Source organism: Carcharhinus amblyrhynchos, unplaced genomic scaffold, assembly GCF_965287045.1.
Source record: "Carcharhinus amblyrhynchos unplaced genomic scaffold, sCarAmb.v2.hapA scaffold_45, whole genome shotgun sequence".
In the NCBI taxonomy this organism is placed as follows: domain Eukaryota; kingdom Metazoa; phylum Chordata; class Chondrichthyes; order Carcharhiniformes; family Carcharhinidae; genus Carcharhinus; species Carcharhinus amblyrhynchos.
In genome coordinates this window covers 127,501-145,061 of record NW_027649786.1, presented here as the reverse complement: position 1 = coordinate 145,061, position 17,561 = coordinate 127,501, and the positions used below count along the sequence as shown (strand labels likewise).

The 17,561-nt window shown below is 48.9% G+C and overlaps 2 protein-coding genes across 2 annotated transcripts in view; one reads left to right on the top strand and one right to left on the bottom strand.

Moving 5' to 3' along the window:
* The window catches only part of LOC145337211 (regulator of G-protein signaling 3-like), a 62,318-nt gene extending 50,025 nt beyond the window's left edge, over positions 1 to 12,293 (bottom strand). The window contains exon 1 of the mRNA XM_080182004.1: positions 12,156 to 12,293. The gene's annotated coding sequence lies outside the window, so the exon portion shown is untranslated. The remainder of the gene's footprint in view (positions 1 to 12,155) is intronic.
* The window catches only part of LOC145337228 (lymphotoxin-beta-like), a 109,141-nt gene that overhangs the window by 9,621 nt on the left and 81,959 nt on the right, over positions 1 to 17,561 (top strand). The gene's annotated exons all lie outside the window — the stretch shown is intronic.

Genomic DNA, 17,561 nt, shown 5'->3' with positions numbered 1-17,561 from the left:
GTGCAGGGTGTCGAAATTTGCTGATGACACCAAGATTGGGGGAACGGCAAATTGTGCGGAGGGTGTGGAGAGTCTGCAGAAGGATCTAGATAGGCTGGGCGAATGGGCCAGGAAATGGCAAATGGAATTTAATGTTGGCAAGTGTGAGGTGGTCCACTTTGGTAGGAAGAATGGTAGGAAGGACTATTACTTACGTGGCGAAAAACTGCAGCAGGCGACGGTGCAGAGGGACCTCGGGGTCCTTGTGCATGAGTCGCAAAAACCCAGCTTGCAGGTGCAGCAGGTGGTCAGGAAGGCGAATGGGATGCTGGCCTTCATAGCGAGGGGGATTGAATATAAAAGTAGGGAGGTCTTGCTGCAGCTGTATAGGGCATTGGTGAGGCCGCAGCTGGAGTACTGTGTGCAGTTTTGGGCGCCGCACCTGCGCAAGGATATTTTGGCCCTGGAGGGAGTGCAGAGGAGGTTTACTAGGCTGATACCGGAGTTGAGGGGATTGAGCTATGAGGAGAGGCTGAATAAACTAGGCTTGTACTCGTTAGAGTTTAGAAGAATGAGGGGAGATCTCATTGAGACGTATAAGATGATGAATGGGATGGATAGGATAGAGGTGGAGAGACTCTTCCCGCTCAAAAAAGACAGTAGGACTAGGGGGCACAGCCTCAAGATAAAGGGGAGGCGGTTTAGAACGGAGTTGAGGAGGAACTTCTTCACTCAAAGGGTGGTGAATCTCTGGAATTCTCTGCCCGTTGAAGTGGTGGAGGCTGCCTCGCTAAATATTTTTAAGAAGCGGGTTGATGGGTTTTTGATAAGAGAGGGGATTAAGGGTTATGGGGAGAGGGCGGGAAAGTGGAACTGAGCCACGACAGATCAGCCATGATCTTATTGAATGGCGGGGCAGGCTCGAAGGGCTAGATGGCCTACTCCTGCTCCTATTTCTTATGTTCTTATGTTCTTATGTAATGTAAGCAGATATGATAGTGACTCCTAAGAGGCATCTTGACAAATACATGAATAGGATAGGAATAGAGAGATATGGTCCCTGGAAGGGAAGGATGTTTTAGTTCAGTGGGGCAGCATGGTCGGTGCAGGCTTGGAGGGCCGAAGGGCCTGTTCCTGTGCTGTAATTTTCTTTGCTTTTTGTTCTTTGAAACTGGAGCACCAGGAGGAAACCCACGCAGACACGGGGAGAACGTGCAAACTCCGCACAGACTGTGACCCAAGCCGGGAATCGAGCCCGGGTCCCCAGTGCTGTGAGCCAACAGTGCTAACCACTGTGCCACTCTGACGCTGGGCACCGTGTGCAGTTCTGGTCACCTCACTACAGGAAGGATGTGGGAGGGGATACGGAGGGGATCCACCAGGATGTTCCCCGGGACGGAGTATTTGAGCTACAGGGAGAGACTGGATAGGCTTGGGTTATTTTCTCTGGAGCAGAGAAGGCGGCGGGGGGTGGTGAGGGGAGGATAGTTGAGGCAGGAAACCTCACAACCTTTACAAAGTGGATGAGCGCTTAAAATATCATAGCATTCAAGGATATGGGATAAGTGCAGGGACAACGATACTGTCAATATAGATTCGATGGGCCGAAGGGCCTTCTCTGCGCTGTCTGACTCTATAACCCAACGTGACAGCGATGTGCGCTGAACTCAAGTTGACCGCATGGACAGAGCTTCTCACGCATTGTTCCAAAACCAGGAGGAAAAAAACAACCTCCTGACTCAGCAGAATACAAGAGACAAACAACAGATCTGTTCATTCGCAGCTGCGTTGGTTTGGATTTGACCAGAGGGATTGGGAAGGCAGATAATTTCCTGGCAACTGCCTCAGAAACGAATTGAGAAATGTTATACTCCGGAATGTTGTCCGCAGTGCGATTGATGTGACTGAGATTGTTTAATCCTCTTCCAACTCAACTGAATCTTGTCTTCCCACCTTCTCTGGTCAATATGAACAGGAGGAGGCCAATTGGCCCCTCGAACCTGCTTCGGTAACCTATAAGGTTACAGCCGATCCAATGGTAACCTTCGGTAACTGTTGCCCAAACACCATGAACAAGTTCAATGAGGCAAACACCATAGCTTGCTGGGCAACGTCAAAGAAATTTGCTTTCATCCAAAGGCAAACCACCTTCTGAGAGAAGGAATTCCTCCTCATCCCCATCTTTTCCCGGGGCCCCTTACTTCTGGATTCCCCACTCATGAGGAAACATGTGTCAGATTACCTGTCCTGGTCCCCCCCAGTGCTGATAGTTACAAAAACCCACCAACGCCTCTACTTTCTCAGGAGACTAAGGAAATTTGGCATGTCCGCTACGACTCTCACCAACTTTTACAGATGCGCCATGGAAAGCATTCTTCCTGGTTGTATCACAGCTTGGTATGGGCTCCTGCTCTGCCCAAGACCGCAAGGAACTACAAAAGGTCGTGAATGTAGCCCAATCCAACACACAAACCAGCCTCCCATCCATTGACAATGTCTACACTTCCCGCTGCCTCTGCAAAGCAGCCAGCGTAATTAAGGACCCCACGTACCCTGGACATTCTCTCTTCCACCTTCTTCCGTCGGGAAAAAGATACAAAAGTCTGAGGTCACGCACCAACCAACTCAAGAACAGCTTCTTCCCTGCTGCCGTCAGACTTTTGAATGGACCTACCTCGCATTAAATTGATCTTTCTCTACACCCTAGCTATGACTGTAACACTACTTTCTGCACTCTCCCCTTTCCTTCTCTATGAACAGCATGCTTTTCCAGCATCGTGTGCAAGAAACAATACTTTTCACTGTATACGGATACATGTGACAATAATAAATCAAACCAAATGGCTGTAACGTTACATTTTGCACCCTCAAGTTTCCTTCTCCATGAACGGTATGCTGTGTCTGTATATTGCGCAAGAAACAATACTTTTCACTGCATCCCACTGAAATAATAAATCAAATCAAAGACCTTCCTTCAAGCCGTTGGTCTCTCTGAGTCGGATGAGGAGGGTTGTGAGTATTTGGAGTTCTGGAAATGATCATTTGAGTTCAGTAGATTCTGACATTCTGCGCACTCAAGGTGTACAGAGTTCGGGTGAGGAGGACAGTTGTTCAGCCTTCCTTGTATTGCATGGCAGAGAGGGGACATTATACCCACTTTGATATCATATCCTCTGTAACACAATGGAGCCCAATCATTTGATATTCATTCCCCCTGCACAGATCCATCAACCCCTTCCACATCCACTCCCATTGTCCTCAACTGCTGCCCACTGCCAGAACTACTCAATACACATGGTTCCAATAAAACAGCCCAAAAATAACCCCCCTCAGTGTGAAGCAGAATTCTCACAGACACATACACACACTCTCTCACACAGACACACACACACACAGACACATACACACCCTCTCCTACACAGACACATACACACACTCTCTCACACAGACACACACACACATACAGACACATACACACACTCTCTCACACAGACACACACACACATACAGACACATACACACCCTCTCCTACACAGACACATACACACACTCTCTCACACAGACACACACACACACAGACACATACACACACTCTCCTATACAGACACATACACACACTCTCTCACACAGACACACACACACACAGACACATACACACCCTCTCCTACACAGACACATACACACACTCTCTCACACAGACACACACACACACAGACACATACACACACTCTCCTATACAGACACATACACACACTCTCTCACACAGACACACACACACACAGACACATACACACCCTCTCCTACACAGACACATACACACACTCTCTCACACAGACACACACACACATACAGACACATACACACCCTCTCCTATACAGACACATACACACACTCTCTCACACAGACACACACACACACATACAGACACATACACACCCTCTCCTACACAGACACACACACACATACAGACACATACACACACTCTCCTACACAGACACACACACACATACAGACACATACACACACTCTCTCACACAGACACACACACACACATACAGACACATACACACACTCTACTACACAGCCACACACACACATACAGACACATACACACACTCTCCTACACAGCCACACACACACATACAGACACATACACACACTCTCCCACACAGACACACACACACACACACACACTCTCCTACACAGACACATACACACACTCTCTCACACAGACATATATACATACAGAAACACACTGACCCTCTCTCACATCGACACATACAGACACTCTCTCACACAGACACACACACATACAGATACATACACTCTCCCACACAAACACACACACATATAGACCATACAGACACTCTCTCACACAGACACACACACATACAGATACATACACTGTCCCACACAAACACACACACATATACACCATACAGACACTCTCTCACACAGACACACACACATACAGATACATACACTCTCCCACACAAACACACACACATATAGACCATACAGACACTCTCTCACACAGACACACACACATACAGATACATACACTCTCCCACACAAACACACACACATATAGACCATACAGACACTCTCTCACACAGACACACACACATACAGATACATACACTCTCCCACACAAACACACACACATATACACCATACAGACACTCTCTCACACAGACACACACACATACAGATACATACACTGTCCCACACAAACACGCACACATATAGACCATACAGACACTCTCTCACACAGACACACATACATACATACATACATATACACACACTCTCTCACACAAGACACACACACACACTCTCTCACACACATACAGATGTACACACAAACACTTACGTGCAAGCGTGCACTCACACAAACAGACATACAGACACATATAAATAGAATCGTAGAATGCAAAAGTCGGCCATTTAGCCCATCGATCCTGCACCAACAGCAATCGCACCCACGCTACCCCCATAATCCCAGGTATGTAGCCTGCTAATCCCCCTGAAACTAAGAGGAAAATTAGCATGGCCAATCTACCTAACCTGCACATCTCTGGACACTAAGGGGCAATTTAGCACGGCCAATCCACCTAACCTGCACATCTTTGGACACTAAGGGGCAATTTAGCATGGCCAATCCACCTAACCTGCACATCTTTGGACACTAAGGGGCAATTTAGCATGGCCAATCCACCTAACCTGCACATCTTTGGACACTAAGGGACAATTTAGCATGGCCAATCCACCTAACCCACACATCTTTGGACACTAAGGGGCAATTTAGCATGGCCAATCCACCTAACCTGCACATCTTTGGACACTAAGGGACAATTTAGCATGGCCAATCCACCTAACCCGCACATCTTTGGACACTAAGGGACAATTTAGCATGGCCAATCCACCTAACCTGCACATCTTTGGACACTAAGGGGCAATTTAGCATGGCCAATCCACCTAACCTGCACATCTTTGGACACTAAGGGACAATTTAGCATGGCCAATCCACCTAACCTGCACATCTTTGGACACTAAGGGACAATTTAGCATGGCCAATCCCCCTAACCTGCACATCTTTGGACACTAAGGGACAATTTAGCATGGCCAATCCACCTAACCTGCACATCTTTGGACACTAAGGGACAATTTAGCATGGCCAATCCACCTAACCCACACATCTTTGGACACTAAGGGGCAATTTAGCATGGCCAATCCACCTAACCTGCACATTTTGGAGTGTGGGAGGAATCCGGAGCACCGGAGGAAACCCACACAGACATGGGGAGAAGGTGCAGACTCCATTCACCAGGAATTGAACCCGGGTCCTTGACGCTGTGAGACAGCAGTGCTAACCACTGTGCCAGTCATACGCGGGCGCACTGAAATGCACATACACTCACAAACAGCACAGAACACAGACACACGTGTTGAAGTGGACAAGGAACAGACACACAAACATGCCAAAGCAAGCACACACGCCACCACACAGGCAATATAAACACACTGTCAATACAACACACCAGTCACACGCAACAAGACACAAACCCACACACAGATAAATAGTCACTTACGTTGGAAGACTCATGCATGCACCTGCACACAGAGACACACACACACAGACACACTCTTACCCACCCAGATCTATACCCAGAAATACAGACAGGGAGATGAATAGATGCACTTACACACTCACAAATGCACACACACACACACATAACCTCACATGCTCTCTCACACACACACACAGATACATACACACATACACACACAAACTCCCACCACACACACACACTCACACACACATAGACACACTCCCACAAACTCTCTCTCTCACACACGCGCACACACACACACACACACACACACACCTTCAGCCTGCAAATAATACAGGTAAAAATTTGCATTTGTATTTCACGAATAGCAAATGGGTGACAGTAATAAATGTAAAATTAGCATAATCTTTGTCAAATATAGTGTCCATTGTGGATTCAGTACAATCTCTCTCTCTCTGTGTGGACAGTGTCCAGTGTGGATTCAGTACAATCTCTCTCTCTCTGTGTGGACAGTGTCCAGTGTGGATTCAGTACAATCTCTCTCTCTCTGTGTGGACAGTGTCCAGTGTGGATTCAGTACAATCTCTCTCTCTCTCTCTCTGTGTGGACAGTGTCCAGTATGGATTCAGTACAATCTCTCTCTCTCTCTGTGTGTGGACAGTGTCCATTGTGGATTCAGTACAATCTCTCTCTCTCTGTGTGGACAGTGTCCAGTGTGGATTCAGTACAATCTCTCTCTCTCTCTCTCTGTGTGCGGACAGTGTCCAGTGTGGATTCAGTACAATCTCTCTCTCTGTGTGGACAGTGTCCAGTGTGGATTCAGTACAATCTCTCTCTGTGTGGACAGTGTCCAGTGTGGATTCAGTACAATCTCTCTCTCTGTGTGTGGACAGGGTCCAGTGTGGATTCAGTACAATCTCTCTCTCTCTGTGTGGACAATGTCCAGTGTGGATTCAGTACAATCTCTCTCTCTGTGTGCGGACAGTGTCCAGTGTGGATTCAGTACAATCGCTCTCTCTCTCTCTGTGTGCAGGGACAGTGTCCAGTGTGGATTCAGTACAATCTCTCTCTCTCTCTCTGTGCAGGGACAGTGTCCAGTGTGGATTCAGTACAATCTCTCTCTCTCTCTCTCTGTGTGCGGACAGTGTCCAGTGTGGATTCAGTACAATCTCTCTCTCTCTCTCTGTGTGTGCGGACAGTGTCCAGTGTGGATTCAGTACAATCTCTCTCTCTCTCTCTGTGTGCGGACAGTGTCCAGTGTGGATTCAGTACAATCTCTCTCTCTCTCTCTGTGCAGGGGCAGTGTCCAGTGTGGATTCAGTACAATCTCTCTCTCTCTCTCTGTGTGCGGACAGTGTCCAGTGTGGATTCAGTACAATCTCTCTCTCCCTCTCTCTCGGTGCAGGGACAGTGTCCAGTGTGGATTCAGTACAATCTCTCTCTCTCTCTTTGTGCAGGGACACTGTCCAGTGTGGATTCAGTACAATCTCTCTCTCTCTCTCTCTGTGCAGGGACAGTGTCCAGTGTGGATTCAGTACAATCTCTCTCTCTCTCTCTGTGCAGGGACAGTGTCCAGTGTGGATTCAGTACAATCTCTCTCTCTCTCTTTGTGCAGGGACAGTGTCCAGTGTGGATTCAGTACAATCTCTCTCTCTCTCTTTGTGCAGGGACAGTGTCCAGTGTGGATTCAGTACAATCTCTCTCTCTCTCTTTGTGCAGGGACAGTGTCCAGTGTGGATTCAGTACAATCTCTCTCCCTCTCTCTCTCGGTGCAGGGACAGTGTCCAGTGTGGATTCAGTACAATCTCTCTCTCTCTGTGTGCGGACAGTGTCCAGTGTGGATTCAGTACAATCTCTCTCTCTCTCTTTGTGCAGGGACAGTGTCCAGTGTGGATTCAGTACAATCTCTCTCCCTCTCTCTCTCGGTGCAGGGACAGTGTCCAGTGTGGATTCAGTACAATCTCTCTCTCTCTCTCTGTGTGGACAGTGTCCAGTGTGGATTCAGTACAATCTCTCTCTCTCTGTGTGCGGACAGTGTCCAGTGTGGATTCAGTACAATCTCTCTCTCTCTCTTTGTGCAGGGACAGTGTCCAGTGTGGATTCAGTACAATCTCTCTCCCTCTCTCTCTCGGTGCAGGGACAGTGTCCAGTGTGGATTCAGTACAATCTCTCTCTCTCTGTGTGCGGACAGTGTCCAGTGTGGATTCAGTACAATCTCTCTCTCTCTCTTTGTGCAGGGACAGTGTCCAGTGTGGATTCAGTACAATCTCTCTCCCTCTCTCTCTCGGTGCAGGGACAGTGTCCAGTGTGGATTCAGTACAATCTCTCTCTCTCTGTGTGCGGACAGTGTCCAGTGTGGATTCAGTACAATCTCTCTCTCTCTCTTTGTGCAGGGACAGTGTCCAGTGTGGATTCAGTACAATCTCTCTCCCTCTCTCTCTCGGTGCAGGGACAGTGTCCAGTGTGGATTCAGTACAATCTCTCTCTCTCTCTCTGTGCAGGGACAGTGTCCAGTGTGGATTCAATACAATCTCTCTCTCTCTCTTTGTGCAGGGACAGTGTCCAGTGTGGATTCAATACAATCTCTCTCTCTCTCTTTGTGCAGGGACAGTGTCCAGTGTGGATTCAGTACAATCTCTCTCTCTCTCTGTGCAGGGACAGTGTCCAGTGTGGATTCAGTACAATCTCTCTCTCTCTCTCTCTGTGCAGGGACAGTGTCCAGTGTGGATTCAGTACAATCTCTCTCTCTCTCTCTGTGCAGGGACAGTGTCCAGTGTGGATTCAGTACAATCTCTCTCTCTCTCTCTCTCTCTGTGCAGGGACAGTGTCCAGTGTGGATTCAGTACAATCTCTCTCTCTCTCTCTCTCTGTGCAGGGACAGTGTCCAGTGTGGATTCAGTACAATCTCTCTCTCTCTCTCTGTGCAGGGACAGTGTCCAGTGTGGATTCAGTACAATCTCTCTCTCTCTGTGCAGGGACAGTGTCCAGTGTGGATTCAGTACAATCTCTCTCTCTCTGTGCAGGGACAGTGTCCAGTGTGGATTCAGTACAATCTCTCTCTCTCTCTCTGTGCAGGGACAGTGTCCAGTGTGGATTCAGTACAATCTCTCTCTCTCTGTGTGCAGGGACAGTGTCCAGTGTGGATTCAGTACAATCTCTCTCTCTCTCTGTGTGCAGGGACAGTGTCCAGTGTGGATTCAGTACAATCTCTCTCTCTGTGTGCAGGGACAGTGTCCAGTGTGGATTCAGTACAATCTCTCTCTCTCTCTCTGTGCAGGGACAGTGTCCAGTGTGGATTCAGTACAATCTCTCTCTCTCTCTCTCTGTGTGCAGGGACAGTGTCCAGTGCTGGTTTAGTTCCAGCCTCTTGTCCTTCTCACCCTTTGTAATGCCTGTTGGAACGATCGGCTGTTGATAGCAGACACTGTGTGAGGTGCTATTGAAAGTTAAGGTTTCCTGTGTCAGAATCTAATGGAACCTGAAGCCAGTAAACACCCTCCTAAAGCAAGAAGTAGCGAGATTAGATCGTGGGAAATATATTCACACAGAGAGTGTCTGCTGCTAATCTCAACAGAGAGAAATATCAGGAAGGAATCTGCTCTCGTTACTGGAATCCCAGGACACTTCTCTCTCTATCTTCCTCTCTTGTCTTCCCCTCCGCCTCTTTCAAGTACTTTCCTCTCTCTCTCTCTCTTATCCCCCCTGGATGGACCTCCCTGAACCTTGCCAGCTGGATCTTCTCTCTGGGCCCCGACTGTGTCTCTTCATCCTCTCCACCCAGCAATGGATCACTCCCTCTCTCAGCCATTACTCTCTCTCTCTCTTTGCCTTTTTCTCTCTCTCTCTCTCTGTCTGTGTGTATCTCTCTCTCTCCCTCTGCATTCTGTCTCTCTCTCAGACACGGTCTGCTGTGCCTCCAGTTATCTCTTTACATTGCTTCATCCAGTATTTGCATTTGCCCTTTCTCTCGCTTTGCATAAAACTGGGTTACCTATCTCTCTCTCTGTCTCTATCACTCTCTCTCTATCTCTCTCTCTGTCTCTATCACTCTCTCTCTATCTCTCTCTCTGTCTCTATCACTCTCTCTCTATCTCTCTCTCTGTCTCTATCACTCTCTCTATCTATCACTCTCTCTCTGTCTCCATCACTCTCTCTCTGTCTCTCTCTCTCTCTTTCTGTCTGTCAATCTCTCTGTCTCTGACTCTCTCTCTGTCTGTCTCTCTCTCTGTCTGTCTCTCTCTCTGTCTGTCTCTCTCTCTCTGTCTGTCTCTCTCTCTCTGTCTCTGTATGCCTGTCTGTCTCTCTCTCTGTCTTTCTCTCTGTCTGTCCCTCTCTCTCTGTCTTTCTCTCTGTCTGTCCCTCTCTCTCTCTCTGTCTTTCTCTCTGTCTGTCTCCCTCTCTCTCTCTCTCTGTCTCTCTCTCATCGCCATCCTCACCTCTGTCGCTCATTCTGCTAATGATCCCTCAGTTTCTCTCCCTTTCCTCACCTATCTCTGTCTTGCTGCTGTTTCTCTTCTTCACTCTGGACAGTTTAATCTCCCTCATCTCCCCAATCCTCTCTCCCTCTCCAACACTCTCCCTTCCCATGTTTCTCCCTGTCTCCGTCACTCTCTCTCTCCCTCTGTCTCACACACACACACACACACACACACACACACACACTCTCTCTCTCCGCCCCCCCACCGTACTCTCTGTCTCTCTATCTCCCCCCCTCTCTGTCGAGTTCTCTCTCTCTCTCTCTCTCCCCCTCCCACCCTCTCCGTCTCTTCCCTCCACCACCTCCCCACCCTCGCTCTCTCTCTCACTCTCTCCCCCCTGGCTCTCTCTCTCTCTCACTCTCTCTCCCTCCCTTCACCCTCTCTCCCCCCCCCCACCCTTCCCCTCGCTCTCTCTCCCTCCTCCCCTTCCCCTCTCTCTCCCCACCTCTTTCACTTTCCTCTCTCTCTGCCAACCCCCACTCTTTCTCTCCCACCCTCCATTCTTTCTTTCTCTCTCTCTCTGTCTCCCTATTTCTCTCTCTCTACTCTCCATCTCTATTGCCTCTCTCTATCTCCTCTCTCCTCTCTCTCTCCCTCTCTCCTCCCTCCCCCCTCTCTCTCTCTCTCTCTCTCACTCCCCCCCTCCCCTCGCTCTCTCTTCCTCTCCTTCCTCCCTCGCTCTCTCTCTCTGTCTCTCTCTCTGTCTTGTCAACACAAAGTGTTTCACCAGGGGGGGGAAGGGTGAGCAGCTGTACAGCGGTGAAGGGGAACGCCAGCGCTGGCCTGGAGATCGTCTCCGATCTCACTCAGTTACTGGAGACTGACCAGTAACAGGCACCCCGCTGCAATCACCAAACACTCTCAAAGTTTGGCAAGGTGGGATTTCACAATACATTAAACACACACTGACACACTGACACACACACACACACTGACACACACACTGACACACACACACATACTGACACACACTGACACACACACACATACTGACACACAGACACACTGACACACACTGACACACACACACATACTGACACACAGACACACTGACACACACACACACACTGACACACTGACACACATACTGACACACTGACACACTGACACACACACACACATACTGACACACAGACACACTGACACACACGGACATACACATACTGACACACACACACACTGACACACACACACACACACGTACTGGCACACACACACGGACACACACACACGGACACACACACACACATACATATACGTTTACTCACACACGCAGAGACACACACACTGACACAGAGACACACTGACACACTCACACACACACAGAAACATACACACTGGCACACTCAGAGACACACACCTTGACACAGAGGCACACATTGATACATGTAGAGACACACAAATTGATGCAGAGAGAAAGACACACACACACAAACTCTCACACACAGACACAGACACACAAACTCTCACACACAGACACAGACACACAAACTCTCACACACACATACGCAGACACACGCTCAAACACACACTCTCATAAACACACAGACACACTCTCATAAACACTCTCTCTCTCACACACACACACACACGTAGCAGAGAGATGGAAAGTGCCTGTGCTTACGTTACTGAATAAAGTGCCTCTTGTTCACATTCAGCGAGGTTTCCTGTCGGAGGTTCCAGAGCAGGAGAGAGAGGAGAGGAGAGTGAGAAGCGGATTCCTCGCTGCCAGTCTCTTGTGTTGACTCGAAAGCCTGCTCAGTTCCTTGTGTGAGAAGGAGAATGTGTACGGTCACACCCACAAGTCATTGACATCAGCAGTCTGCTTGGAGCTTGCTCAAACTCCCCTCTCTCTCTCTCTCTCTCTCTCAAGTAGCCGGGCGCTGCTTTGGTCCCAGCAGGCAGGCAGAAACCCAGTCCCTGCTCCATCATTCACCACAATCTTTCTTGGCGGAGTTAAGAAACAATCACACACGCCGACCTCCAAATCAGGGTCAGCTGCAGGCCTGAGAACTGCCTTCAATCTCCTGATACGGGAAGAAGCTTCTCCCCTTCACCATAAACACATGAGAATCATGCAATCCCACAGCGCAGAAAGAGCCATTCAGCCCATCGAGCCTGCACCGACAACAATCCCACTCCCTCCCTATTCCCTTCACCCCACATATTTACCCTGCTGATCCCCCTGGCATCGGGGGGCCATTTAACACGGCCAATCAACCTAACCCGCACATCTTTGGACGGTGGGAGGAAACCGGAGCACCCGGAGGGAAACCCACGCAGACACGGGGAGAATGTGCAGACTCCACGCAGACAGTGACCCGAGCCGGGAATCGAACCCAGGACCCCGGAGCTGTGAAGCAGCAGTGCTAACCCACTGTGCTACCGTGCATCGCTTCTTTTTACGCCTTACAATACGCACCTATTTGATTTGATTTATGATTATCACGTGTATTAGCATAAGTGAGAAGTGGCGTGTCTTGTGCGCTGCACAGACAAAGCATACCGTTCATAGAGAAGGAAAGGAGAGAGTGCAGAATGTAGTGTTACAGTCACGGTTAGGGTGTAGAGAAAGACCAACTTAATGCGAGGTAGGTCCATTCAAAAGTCTGATGGCAGGAGGGAAGAGGCTGCTCTTGAGTTGGTTGGTATGTGTCCTCAGACTTTTGTATCCTTTTCCCAACAGAAGTAGGTGGAAGAGAGAATGTTGATTTGATTTATGATTATCACGTGTATTAGCAAAAGTGAGAAGTGTTGTTTCTTGTGCACTGCACAGACAAAGCATACCGTTCATAGAGAAGGAAAGGAGACGATGCAGAATGTAGTGTTACAGTCATAGCCAGGGCGTAGAGAGAGAGCAACTTAACATTGTCTTGGGCATGTGGCAGAGGGCTTTGTGATGCCCATTCAGATCTCGGGATGCGACTGCAGAATTGAGCCAGGTGGCACAGCGGTTATAAGAGCTAGGAGGAGGAGTAGGCCATTCAGCCCCTCGAGCCCTGCTCCGCCGTTCAATAAGATCATGGCTGATCTTTTCGTGGACTCAACTCCACTTACCCGCTCCCCATTCCTTCACTGTTCAAAAATCTATCTCTCCTTGCCTTAAAAACATTCAATGAGGGAGCCTCAACTGGGCAGGGAATTCCAGAGGTTCACAACCCTTTGTGTGAAGAAGTTCCTCCTCAACTCAGTCCTAAATCTGTTCCCCCCTTATTTTGAGGTTCTGCCTCCTAGTTCTAGTTTCACCCGCCAGTGGAAACAACTTCCCTGCTTCTATATTATCTATTCCCTTCATAATCTTTGATGGTAAATATTCATCATGGAGTTCGGTTACGAGTGGTGTGCCTCAGGGATCTGTTTTGGGGCCACTGTTGTTTGTAATCTTTATTAATGATCTGGATGAGGGTATAGTTGGGTGGATTAGTAAATTTGCTGATGACACCAAAGTCGGAGGTGTGGTAGATTGTGAGGAAGGGTGTCATAGTCTGCAGGGAGACTTAGACAGGTTGCAGAGCTGGGCCGAGAGGTGGCGGATGGAGTTTAATGCGGAGAAGTGTGAGGTAATTCACTTTGGTAGGAGCAACAGATGTGTCGAGTATAGGGCTAACGGGAGGACTCTGAATAGTGTGGATGAACAGAGGGATCTAGGTGTATGTGTACATAGATCCCTGAAAGTTGGGAATCAAGTAGATAAGGTTGTTAAGAAGGCGTACGGTGTCTTGGCGTTTATTGGTAGGGGGATTGAATTTAGGAGTCGCAGCGTCATGTTGCAACTGTACACTACTCTGGTGCGGCCGCACTTGGAGTACTGTGTGCAGTTCTGGTCCCCACATTACAGGAAGGATGTGGAGGCTTTGGAGAGGGTGCAGAGGAGGTTTACCAGGATGTTGCCTGGTATGGAGGGGAGGTCCTATGAGGAGAGACTGAGGGATTTAGGGTTGTTTTCGTTGGAAAGAAGGCGGCTAAGCGGGGATCTTATTGAAACATATAAGATGATTAGAGGTTTAGATAGGGTGGATAGTGATAGCCTTTTTCCTCGGATGGAGAAAGCTAGCACGAGGGGGCATGGCTTTAAATTAAGGGGTGGTAGTTATAGGACGGATGTCAGGGGTAGGTTCTTTACCCAGAGGGTGGTGAGGGATTGGAATGCCCTGCCTGCTGCAGTTGTAAATGCGCCTAGTTTGGGGGCGTTTAAGAGATCTATGGATAGGTTTATGGACGAAAAGGGATTGGTATAGGCTAGTGGGTCATTGTTTTTGTAACTGGTCGGTGCAACATCGTGGGCCGAAGGGCCTGTTCTGCGCTGTAATGTTCTATGTTCTATGTTCTTATATGTTTCTATAAGATCTCCCCTCATTCTTCTGAATTCCAGTAAGTATAACCCCAGCCAACTCAGTCTCTCCTCATATCCCACCCTGTCCCTATTCCCTTCACCCCACATATTTACCCTGCAAATCCCCCTGGCATTAGGGGCAATCTAACACGGCCAATCAACCGAACCTCATCAACTGGTTGGTGCCTCGCATTGCCAGGGTTTGCTCAGGTCACTGTCTACATAAAAGGTTTTGGAAATCTGAAGCACAAAGGGACTTGGGCATCCTTGTTCAAGATTCTCGTAAGGTTCAGTCAGCAGTTAGGAAGGCAAACGCGATGTTAGCATTCACACGTAGAGGGCTAGAATACAAGAGCAGGGATGTACTTCTGAGGCTGGATAAGGCCCTGGTCGGACCCCATTTGGAGTCTTGTGAGCAGTTTTGGACCTAAGGAAGGATGTGCTGGTCTTGGAAAGAGGAGGTTCACAAGAATGATCCCTGGAATGAAGAGCTTGCTGTATGAGGAATGGTTGAGGACTCTGGGTCTGCACTTGTTGGGGTTTAGAAGGATGAGGGGGGATCTTATTGAAACTTACAGGACACTGCAAGGCCTGGATAGAGTGGGTGTGGAGAGGATGTTTCCACTTGTGCGAAAAACTAGAACCAGAGGGAACAACCTCAGGGTAAATCCTTTAAAACAGAGATGAGGAGGGTTTTTCACTCAGAGGGGGGTGAGTGAGTGGAATCGGCTGCTATCGGTGGTGGTGGAGGCGAACTCACTGGGGTCTTTTAAGAGACTTCCGGATGAGTATATGGGGTTTAACGGGATTGAGGTTTATAGATAGGCCTGGTAGGTAGGGATATGATCAGCACAACTTGTGGGCCGAAGGACCTGTTTGTGCTGTGGTTTTCTCTATTCTACGTTCTAATTTCTTCAGCCAGAGAGTGGGGAATCTGTGGAACTCTTTGCCGCAGAGGAGGCCGGGTCATTGAGTGTCTTTAAGACAGAGGTAGATCGGTTCTCGATCAATAAGGGGATCAGGGGTTATGGGGAGAAGGCAGGGGAATGGCGGAGCAGACACGATGGGCTGAATGGCCTCATTCTGCTCTGATATCTTACGGTCTTATCCTAAGACATGCCAGTCAGGTGCGTGAGCCATGATAAGTTCTAAATTCTACATCGTTGGGAGGAAACCGGAGCACCCGGTTGGGAGGACACCCACACAGACATGGGGAGAACATGCAGACTCTGCACAGGCAGTGACCCAAGCCAGGAATTGAACCTGGCGCTGTGAGGCAGCAGTGCTAACCACGGTGAGAAGGGACTGGCGTACAGAATCCTACAGTGCTGAAGGAGGCCACTCAGCCCATCGAGTCTCCACTGACCACAATCCCACCCAGGTCCTATCCCCCTGAACTCCATGCATTTACCCTAGCTGACACTAAAGGGACAACTTGGCACGGCCAATTCGCCTAACCGGCAAATCTTTGGATTGTGGGAGGAAATTGGAGCACCCGGAGGAAACCCACGCAGACACGGGGAGAATGTGCAGACTCCACATCACCCGAGCCAGGATTGGAACCTGGGTCCCTGGCGCTGCGAGGTAGCAGTCCTGAACATTGTGCCACTGTGCCGCCTTATCAAGGCCAGGCGGGGAAGGGGAGGGGAACTTACTCAAGGGGGAGTCCAGTGACTCTGCCTCATCATGGCTTTCACACAGCCTCCTGTAGATCTCTGAAGTTATCGTGGTGACACCAAGTTCTCTTGTTTCACTTCCTCTTTTCAGTTCTATTTTGGGAAAAGTCAGCTTTAGTGAGAAGCTGTCCCACTTCCGTGCCCTAACTGTGTGAGTTCAAACCCGAGGCCTGAGTCACAAAATCGACTCGAGGGGCTGGTAATTCTGTGGTGAGTAACCCACCTCCTGACCCCCCCCAAAGCCTGTCCCACCATCTACAAGGCACAAGTCAGGAGTGTGAGGGAGTACTCCCCACTTGCCTGGATGGGTGCAGCTCCAACAACACTCAAGACACCATCCAGGGCAAAGCAGCCCCATGGACTCGGGTTCGATTCCAGCCTCGGGTCGCTGTCTGTGCAGAGGCTGCACGTTCTCCCCGTGTCTGTGCGGGTTTCCTCTGGGTGCTCCAGTTTCCTCCCACACCCCAAAGATCTGCAGGTTAGGTGGATTGGCCATTAAATTTGCCCCTTAGTATCCAAAGATGTGTGGATGAGCAGGATTAGTGTCAGGAGGTTAGCGGGATAAATATCTTGGGTTACAGGGATATGGCCTGAGTGCCCAGCTGTCTGTCTGTGTATCTATCGGTTTACTTATCTGTCTGTGCCTATCTATCTATCTATCTATCTATCTAGGAATCTATCTATCTGTTTATCTATTTACCTCTCTACCTTTCTGTCTACCTGTCTATTCTACCTATGAATCTATCTATCTAGGTGTCTATTTGTTTATCTATTTATCTATCTATCTATCTGTCTATCTCGCTATCTATGCATGTATGTGTGTGTGTGTGTGTGTATCTGTGTGTGCGTGTGTATCTGTGTGTGTGTGAGTGTGTATGTGTGTCTGTGTCTGTGTGTATGTGTGTGTGTGTGTGTCTGTGTCTGTGTGTGTGTGTATCTGTGTGTGTATGTGTATTTGTGTGTGTGTGTGTATCTGTGTGTGAGTGTGTGTGTGTCTGTGTGTGTATCTGTGTGTCTGTGT